Source organism: Pinus tabuliformis, chromosome 6 (genome assembly GCF_031772625.1).
Source record: "Pinus tabuliformis cultivar Carrire ecotype Pingquan chromosome 6, CPIR1, whole genome shotgun sequence".
Lineage (NCBI taxonomy): Eukaryota > Viridiplantae > Streptophyta > Pinopsida > Pinales > Pinaceae > Pinus > Pinus tabuliformis.
Window position 1 is genome coordinate 1774128317 of NC_142292.1, and position 9711 is coordinate 1774138027.

Consider the following 9711-nt stretch of genomic DNA (forward strand, 5'->3'; position numbering starts at 1 on the left):
TTTGCAGCGCAGTTAGGCTCTTTTTGTGAAGACGCTCATTGGAGCAGTGATGGCTCTGACGAAGATTGTTCAGTTTCTCTAGAATCTCTTTATGGCTAAACTGAATATCATTCATATATGAAATCAACTCATTATGGTCCTTAGATCAATGTTCTGGAATGATGTCCATATTTTCCTGAATTCCTCTAAGTTTCTCTGCAATGGACTCCAATGAAGTTGGAGCATCAACCCAGTCAAGAGAACGGACCAGAGCGTGAACCACCTCACCATATGTTATAGACATTTTTGTGCCTTACATCATTGAGCATGAAATTTCCATAATCTGAGGGATCCAAAGTCCCTAAACATGTTGTTCCTACCCCTAGAGGAACAAGGCTAGCAAACCACTGCAATTCACAGAAGTTCTCCACCCGAAAACTGCTCAAAACAAGTCAAATCAGGATCATTTCAGTGGCTACACTAGTTGTTTGCGCTGAATGTCAAAGCCAACACTGGCTACTTGCGTTGAATGTCAACTGGAACACTAGCTACCTGCGCTAAATGAGAGTGGACATGTGGCAGGCTCATTTCTCAAGGTGTCGAAACCCAGGAAGCTTCCAAAATGACACTTGCCTCAGGGAATTCGACTGGTGATGAGTAAGAGGTTCCAAATCTCCAAGTGGAAGAAAGAACCTCCAAGTGGACTCAAGAACTGACAGAGGGAGAGGACACTAGTCATATCTCAAGCTGACTCATCCTCTCTCCAAACATCTATATATGGATCTCTCTTCCATGAGATCTGGAGGCTGGAATTTTTTTATTGCAAATAATTGCTGTTGGTTTGAGACTAGAGCTATTGGGTGCTTAATGCTTTGAAAGGGGTGAAGATAGGAATTCTATTTGCTGGGAAGGAGATGCTGGATTGGAGCCCTCTGGGTTGTATCTCTTCCTGAACCTTGTTATTCATCAATAAAGCTATCTTGGTTTCTCCTATATGCAGATGTTTTCTTGATGTATGATTGCATTAGTATGTTTAGTTTATTTCTAATCCTGAACTAGTTATGAATATGAATCCATGTCTTGTGTAGTGTTCTCTTCTTGTAATCTTGCAGAAACCTCTTGAAGCTGGGCGAGCGAGAAGGCAAGTAGTTAGGAATCCTCCAAGAGAAGAGAGACCGGATCGAGGGACAAACAGAAGACACCGGTGAGTCCATCTATCTCTCTTTATTCTCAATTCATAAAGGAAGAAATACTAGAATAGTTGTCTCTGTTTGTTGCTAAGGCACTGTCACACCTTAGGTGGATAGGATCGTCCTGCATAGGCATTTTTCTCCACAACAAATTGGCGACTCCGCTGGGGAAATTTGTTTAGTCATATTATTTGTGTTTCTATCATTGTTTACTTCATAGACTTGACAGCAACAATCGAACTGCATCTGATTTTCCCGGATGCAAAGTAGACAATTGTTGTTTTGATCCAATCACTGGACTTGTCTATGATCTGAACAATGGATTCACAAATGATTTGATGATCCTTGTGATAGATCTTAGTACCCCTCAAAGCATCCCTTTAGTTGTACCTTGCTTGTTACTTTTGTTTGGCTTGAAACAGTGAATTAAATAGCAATTTGTGACCCAGAACCTGTGGGAAACGAGAGTTTCTCCTTCAGCGCAGACCCAGTGAAGGGATTCTGCATTTCAACACAGGTCCCGTGAAGGCTACCTGCGCTGAATGTCAAAACCCCTGTGTTGAGGTTGCGTTGAACCAGTTTCCTCTTGTGCAGCTGGGGTTCTCTGCTCTGTTTTGCCTTGTTTTGATCTCTGATTTTTGCAGCCTATAACCAGCATAGGTACCAGTCTGATAACTCCTTTTCTCTGCTTAGATTCCGCCTCCTTTTGTACAAAAAGACTGTGAGTGTTTTTATGTGTTTGTGGCGTCATTTACAGTCTTCCTTTGCATGAGTGAAGTAATCATCCTGTAGCCCTCGATTCAGATCTGTTGATTGTGGTCTTAGGAGAGAGTTCATTGGTTGTTTACAGTTGATTATACATTTGCTTCTGCTTATTGGTTTGAGTTTGTCTCTTTTAAAGTGTCGAAACAAAAATTTATTTCGAAAATCGTTAAGTGTTGTAATCTCTTCTACCCTTTCTGATTTCGAAAAAGTAAACTTGTTTGTATTTGTCATTTAAAAGCAAATTCAAAGTTGTGCAAAAAGCTTTCTTTTGTAGGCATCAATACTAAGAAAGCGGAAAACAAACACCTGCATTGTTCATTTGCATCTTGATAGTTTGCATGCTTGATTTAGGAAAAGTGCATTAGAGTGTGCTGATTGCTCTTTGAGAAAAGATGGTGTCTTTCTTTTCCCGTAGTAGCTAGGATTTTCAAAGTTGAAAAGATATAAAGCTTGCTTATCATCTTTAGACTGCATTTAGGAATTTTTATCATACATATCGTGGTGAACCTTGAAAGGCAAACTTTAAAAATATCAACCTAAAATAAATTGAATGAACTTAACAACGCTTTGTAACATAACACACAACATAGAGGTCTAGGCTAGAGACGTGTTCCGGCATCGTAAAGCCTGGTGACTGTCGATCTCGTTGATGGTGGGTGATTCCTCCTGAGGGACGATAGCGCCAGTACGGATTGTGCTCCCACGTACCGTCGTGTATATATTGGGAGACCCCTATAGGCATAAAACCTTTATCCTTAGGAAGTTGTGTCGGTCGCCCTACTGATCGCAATGCACTAAACACAGCATTCAGGAAGATCGACCGCCCGTACCCTAAAAAGTATTCTGCGGTTTTGCGAAAAGTTTGGCACACCCTCTGCCTAGAACTCCAGAGTAGTTCCTTTTGGCCTTTTTCAGACTCTATAACAGAAAAAGTCCAGCCGAGCATTTGTCACTTCGGGCTCGTTAAAACATCGAAGGAGACTAGAGTCATCTTTAGCTTTTTCTCGACTCTTTAAAATTGAAAAAGCAAGTTGTGTCTAAGCGTCGTTAAAATTTATTTTAAATGGAATAATCATCACCTTTTCCTCACTGATCTTCGAAGTTAGTCTCCCTTCATCACAAGTTCTTGTAGAATCGCTAAGAAATCTTTTGGATAGACTAAATATGTCTGAACAACCTTCGACATCCAGGACTGTGTCATCCGACGCAGCAGCGGCAGAGCCTCCTGCTGCTACTCCAACGATGTTCGCTGGTATACCATTTGTCCCAGCAAATTGTCAACAACAAGCCGGAGTCCCATCAGGGACTGCTTCGACGACATGGTTAGTCCCTATTTCTTCATCCGGATTATCATCTGGTATTTCTTATGTTGAAACTCAACAAATTGATCCAATGTGTCTTCAAAGGCCAATCTACCCTTTAAGTACTGGATTGCCACTATATGGAGGGCAATATGCCTTTTCATTGTTCCCTCCCAGAGAACAACCATATGAGAGTTTACAACAAAGTTCAGGTCAAACTGGAATTACATCCAGCGGTTGGGTACCAATGCTGCCTCAGCAACCAAGGGTTGTATATTCAACGCAACCAGTCCACCCTGTGTCGAATATTCCCACTATACCTGCTATGGTGACTGTGTCGCAAGTACAAGCGCTACCTGTGGTATGTCAACCCCAAATTTCTCAAGTTGCAATACAACAGCCTCTTGTCTCAACGACTCAATCACAACCTCAGGTTAGTGCCTCCTTATCTGGAGCGACTCAGGCTCAAACAAGTACTATGACTCCTCATCTTGGTCAATCATCCAGTATTGGACAACAGCAAATGGTCCAACAACCAGGGCTGGTTCAATCAGAACAACCGCCATTCCAGCAATCATATCAAGGACCTGAGCAGCAAGTCTTTGTAAGTAATGGGAAACCATATTATAGTGGTTATGCCCATCAACCTTGTCAAAGTTGCCAGCATTATGCTGGTATGCAAAGACCCACTGCTCAAGAAATTCCATCATATCCTGGGTATGCTTCGCCTAACCTGAATCAACAGTTGCCCTTTGTAGCAACTCTAGAATTACCAGATCTAAACCGGCTGATGAATGATCCAATTTCTTATGCCCCTTGGTGGCCAGCGATTCCGCATAAACTTCCGTCAGATATTCCTAAATTTAATGGAAATCCAGGTGAAGATCCATCGAATCACGTGATGACATTTCATCTATGGTGTTCATCAAACACCCTAAATGATGATTCGATAAGGCTTCGCCTTTTTCAGAGGACGTTAACGGGTCCAGCGGCAAAATGGTATATTGAGTTGCCTAGAGCTTCGTTCGACAACTTCAGTACCTTAGCCACGACTTTCTTAACCCATTTTCAATTACCGATAAGGTATGAAACGGGAACGGAACTCCTTACCAACTTCAAGCAGACAACGGCCACTCACATATCTGATCATATACATGAGTGGCGACGTCGTCGTAGCATGGTAAAAACGTACGTTCCCGATCAGCTATTAGCTGAATGGTTTATCAAGTCGTTACTTCCCGCTATAACGGAAGATGTGGCAAAGGGAGGAGTCGTAACAGAAGAGCAAGTTATCGCTCGTGCGCAATATCTAGACTTGGTCTATACTCAGTCTGGCACGCTCTACGAAAAAATACCTGACGCCCCTAGACCGGAATTCTCAATTCCTCCTCCTCCTAAATCAAACAATGACTCTCACACCGGCGATGGCGTGATTGGCAAAACATATACGAAATCGACAAAGGCTACATCTAAAAAGGCCTGTAAGATTTCTAGTCAAAATGCAAATGAGGAACTTCTTGCCTCGGAAGTAAATGTCATGTCGACCGACAAGGGCAAACAGCTAAAGCAACCAGGGGGCAAGAAGAAAAAGAAAGGGAGAAAAAGGAAACCCCCTGCGGGGTGTCATATATGCGATGAGGATCATTGGACGAGAGATTGTCCACATATAACTGAAGTTAAGAAACTCTTTAAGAGTTCAAAAACCCCAGCAGTATTGACTGATCTGTTTCCAAGCCCGGGAACCAAATTGGTTGCTCATCAAAATGCTTCCCGATCCCAAGTGCTTATGTTGTCTACCTCAAAGCAGCAAAATGATGCTTTGACAAGGAATAAAGATTACGGGAATCCACAGCTGCCGAATAACAAGGCTAATGAACAACCTAGTAGTTCGACGACAACTTTGACCAAAGTTGTGCCACCCATCATTCCTAAACCAATGATAAAGTCACCAAAGGGAGTAGTACAGAAATCGACATTTAATCCTCGTGCCAAAGTAGCACAGAATTATAATATAGTAGAGGACCTAGCCCAATCGTCGTCCGCTATGTCGACACTTGAGGTACCGCAAAATTTCCCCTCCCAAGAGCAAGCTTTATTATTAGCAATAGGTGGGATTGGCCCAATGGATTCCAATCTTGTGGCCTTTGATCATAAAGGATATGACCCTCAGTTACCAGCTCAACTAGCTTTCCTTATTCAAGTGAAAGCCCTCAACAAAACTGTTCATCGAACAATTATTGATGAGGGGGCATCTACATGTCTTATGTCGATGAGTTGCTGGAAAAATTTAGGCTCACCACCCTTGTCGAAATCGTCAACGATGTTAAAAGCATTTGATGGACGATCATACACTCCATACGGGATTTTAAGTAACTTGCAAGTTGAACTGGGGGGCAAAACAGTAGAAGTTGATGTTGAAGTAATCGATGGAAACCTCGATTACAACATCCTACTGGGAAGGCCCTGGATATATGCCATGGCCGCAGTTGTGTCGACCTACTTCAGGAAGATTGCATTTCCCTTTCAAGGAGGAATTACAGTCGTCGACCAACAAACTTTCCTCCCCGACAGTTCACAAGTTACGGGAAGCACTCCAACGATCCATGGAAGCAATCATTCGCTTCAAAACATTGGAGTAGGTCTCCTAAAAGACCCTGCCTTAATGGGTACTTTTTCCCTACCGCCTCGAGAAATCTGGCGGAAGTAGCCACGGTGGAAACCTACAATATGAAATCTTCTATATCTAATGGATTCGGAAGATTCCTAAACATTTTGTCAGCATGGATCATCGCCCTAATAGAAATACTGTAAATACAGTGGGCTCCGAGGACGGTTCTTATCTCATGTCAACCTCGTTAAAAAATGAAACAAGGAGTCATGAGGATAGTTCATTTACTGTGTCAACCTCATTAAAAAATGAAACAAATCCCCTTTCCAAATCTCAAAGGTAAACCTTCATTCCAACCACCAAGTTGAATGCAATGAAGCTTGGGGGGCGTGCACCTCGATTTGTGTTATTATGCTGGGGGCATGCAAACTAATCGAGCAGTTTTAGCACAAAGTTCATGCTCGTTAAAAAATAAACGCAAGATCCGAGCAGTTTTAGCACATAGTTCATGCTCGTTAAAAAATAAACATAAGACCGAGCAAATGTTTCCACCCGCGTTTAAGCTCGTTAAAAAATGAACTATCCCGGTAAATAACCACTGTGAATGTTATATCATCAGCCATTAAAGCCTTGGTCGTGTTTGCATCGTCACCTCCACTTTTCATTTGGCTGATCGTTCACCTCCATATGATTGTTTACCCATTTTAAGGAACAGCTGCGAAGAGTGATTTCACCTAGCCATCCTTGTGACACTACCGTGATTGGAAAATTCCAACCTATACCTGGAATCAGCTGCTAACCCTGTTTATCACTCGTTCCTCAAAAGACGAGTCTTCTTTAAGCTCTTTTCATCTGACTCGTAAAATATGAAAAGATTGCTGAGTTTTGGCCTTCCAGCTCGTTAAAGCGACCGGAAGAGCTATCCCTCCTCTAGATTTTAATCTTTTTGGACCCGAGGGATTATTGCACAAAAAGATCGAGCGCTTGTTTTATTCGGCTCGATAAAACTATCGAAAACTCATCCCTTCTGTATTGTTTTATACTTTTTCGGACTTAAGGGATTAGATGACGAAAAAGGACTTTTGGAGTTAACTTTATGTACCTTTTCAGACTCTCTAAAAATGAAAAGGACCGAGTTATCCTTGTCGTTAGACTCGTTAAAATCATTAAATAGCGACAAACTTGTCTTTAGACGAGAACGAGTTTCACTATCACTAGGCTCGTTAAAACATAGCGATGGGCTTGCCCGAAGGGAAGGTTATAGAACAAGCACATGTTATCCTCCTCAAGCTTGACAAAAATAAAGAGGTACTGGTCAGCAATGACTGGGGAAAAATTGGGAGAAACTAAAGAAAAATTTGATGGTAGCAAGTCGCTCTTGAACATGACACTTTTCCTCCGTACCACAATCGGGTTGGGTTGTTTCATTCACCGGTCACATCCATGGTCTCGCCATACCATCCATATTTGGGGTAATGCTACCGATCCATCGCATCAGTGTCGCCATATGTTCAAGAGAAGTCGTTCAGAAAAAAGTCAACCGTGTCCCATCCACTGCCATACATTATCCTTCATCCTTTCATGACCGCCACCCTGAATCATATGTCACAGATCGTTTTCACCTCCATTAAAATCATTAGCTCCGTTCCATGTCACTGATGTGGGATTCATTAAGGCCCTCCTTTGACGGATCGCTTCTTGTCGACATCAGCTCATTATCCGAGAAGTTGATCTAGGAACAACCCCTTCAGTACTTTGAAGCTTGCATGCCTCAATGGAAAGTTTCTCACTTCCGGCGACAGGTATACATCAATGATCTTCGACCGAAAGATTTTGCGTGGTGTTCGACACCAAGTCCTTTATTCACACCACGTGAATTTTACTGCAGTACCTTGAGGGTCATTATCATTATCGGTGATTCCTCTCACACTTGTTAACGGTTTACATCATTGACCGGTAATTAAGCGATGTCTTTCCATGTTCGACTTCAGAACAATTCTCACATGGATCGACTTGTACTTAGAGTGAAGATCGAACGAGTTTGAAGACCCCGGATCTAGTTTCATCCATCCGGGCTGTGATATATATTCAGGAAAGATAAAGACATTGACATGTACATCATTGCAGCAGATGATCATCCTACTCAAAGGATGATGATTTCATCAAAATTATCAGTCTACCATCAAACGATTGTCTGTTCTATGTACAGAAAAATGAATTTATAAAGCTGAGCATGGGAATGCCCGCCTCAGCTAGATCATGAAAGCAGTATGAAAAATAATGTATTGTATTGTATTGTATTACAGGTCTCCTCCCAGCATTGGATGAACTTCGGATCCCCCTGATAAAGCATTTCACCCGATAAACAGCGTCATACTTTAGGGGGCAACTGTTATAGACATTTTTGTGCCTTACAGCATTGAGAATGAAATTTCCATAATCTGAGGGATCCAAAGTTCCTAAACATGTTGTTCCTACCCCTAGAGGAACAAGGCTAGCAAACCACAGCAATTCACATAAGTTCTCCACCTGAAAACTGCTCAAAACAAGTCAAATCAGGATCATTTCAGTGGCTACACTAGCTGTTTGCGCTGAATTTCAAAGCCAACACTGGCTACCTGCGTTGAATGTCAACTGGAACACTGGCTACCTGCGCTGAACGAGAGTGGACATGTGGCAGGCTCATTTCTCAAGGTGTCAAAACCCAGGAAGCTTCCAAAATGACACTTGCCTCAGGGAATTCGACTGCTGATGAGTAAGAGGTTCCAAATCTCCAAGTGGAAGCAAGAACCTCCAAGTGGACTCAAGAACTGACAGAGGGAGAGGACACTAGTCACATCTCAAGCTGACTCATCCTCTCTCCAAACATCTATATATGGATCTCTCTTCCATGAGATCTGGAGGCTGGAATTTTGTTATTGCAAAGAATTGTTGTTGGTTTGAGACTGGAGCTATTGGGTGCTTAATGCTTTGAAAGGGGTGAAGATAGGAATTCCATTTGCTGGGAAGGAGATGCTGGATTGGAGCCCTCTGGGTTGTATCTCTTCCTGAACCTTGTTATTCATCAATAAATCTATCTTGGTTTCTCCTATATGCTGATGTTTTCTTGATGTATGATTGCATTAGTATGTTTAGTTTATTTCTAATCCTGAACTAGTTATGAATATGAATCCATGTCTTGTGTAGTGTTCTCTTCTTGTAATCTTGCAGAAACCTCTTGAAGCTGGGCGAGCGAGAAGGCAAGTAGCTGGGAATCCTCCAAGAGAAGAGAGATCGGATCGAGGGACAAACGGAAGACACCGGTGAGTCCATCTATCTCTCTTTATTCTCAGTTCATAAAGGAAGAAATACTAGAATAGTTGTCTCTGTTTGTTGCTAAGGCACTGTCACACCTTAGGTGGATAGGATCGTCCTGCATAGGCATTTTTCCCCACAACACCATCACGTTCTATACTTGAAAAATTACCTGAAGAAGAGCTTTGACTAAGATTCATACAACCTGCATGGAAATGGTGTCCACCCCCACGGTGTGGTCCCCCACGATGGAGCGACATGCCCATTGGACTATGAAGATTATCGAACGGGATGTGCAAAGGGACCCAACACCCCCTTTCAAAGTAGATGATAGAGCCCCTACCAAAAACACAAGTGAGCATGTCTGGCTCGAAGCACTAGACACCCAACAAGGAGAAGCCTTCGAGAGATAAGAGATAGACTTTCTCCAGGTTAAACTTATGATAGGGATGCCTTCTGTAACTGGACGAACGACCTTCCAAATGATCACTACATGCACCCAATTAACCGGAGACCTCACCCACAGGGAATTAACCCCATACCAACAACAATTCAGAGGGAATATAGGGAAAAA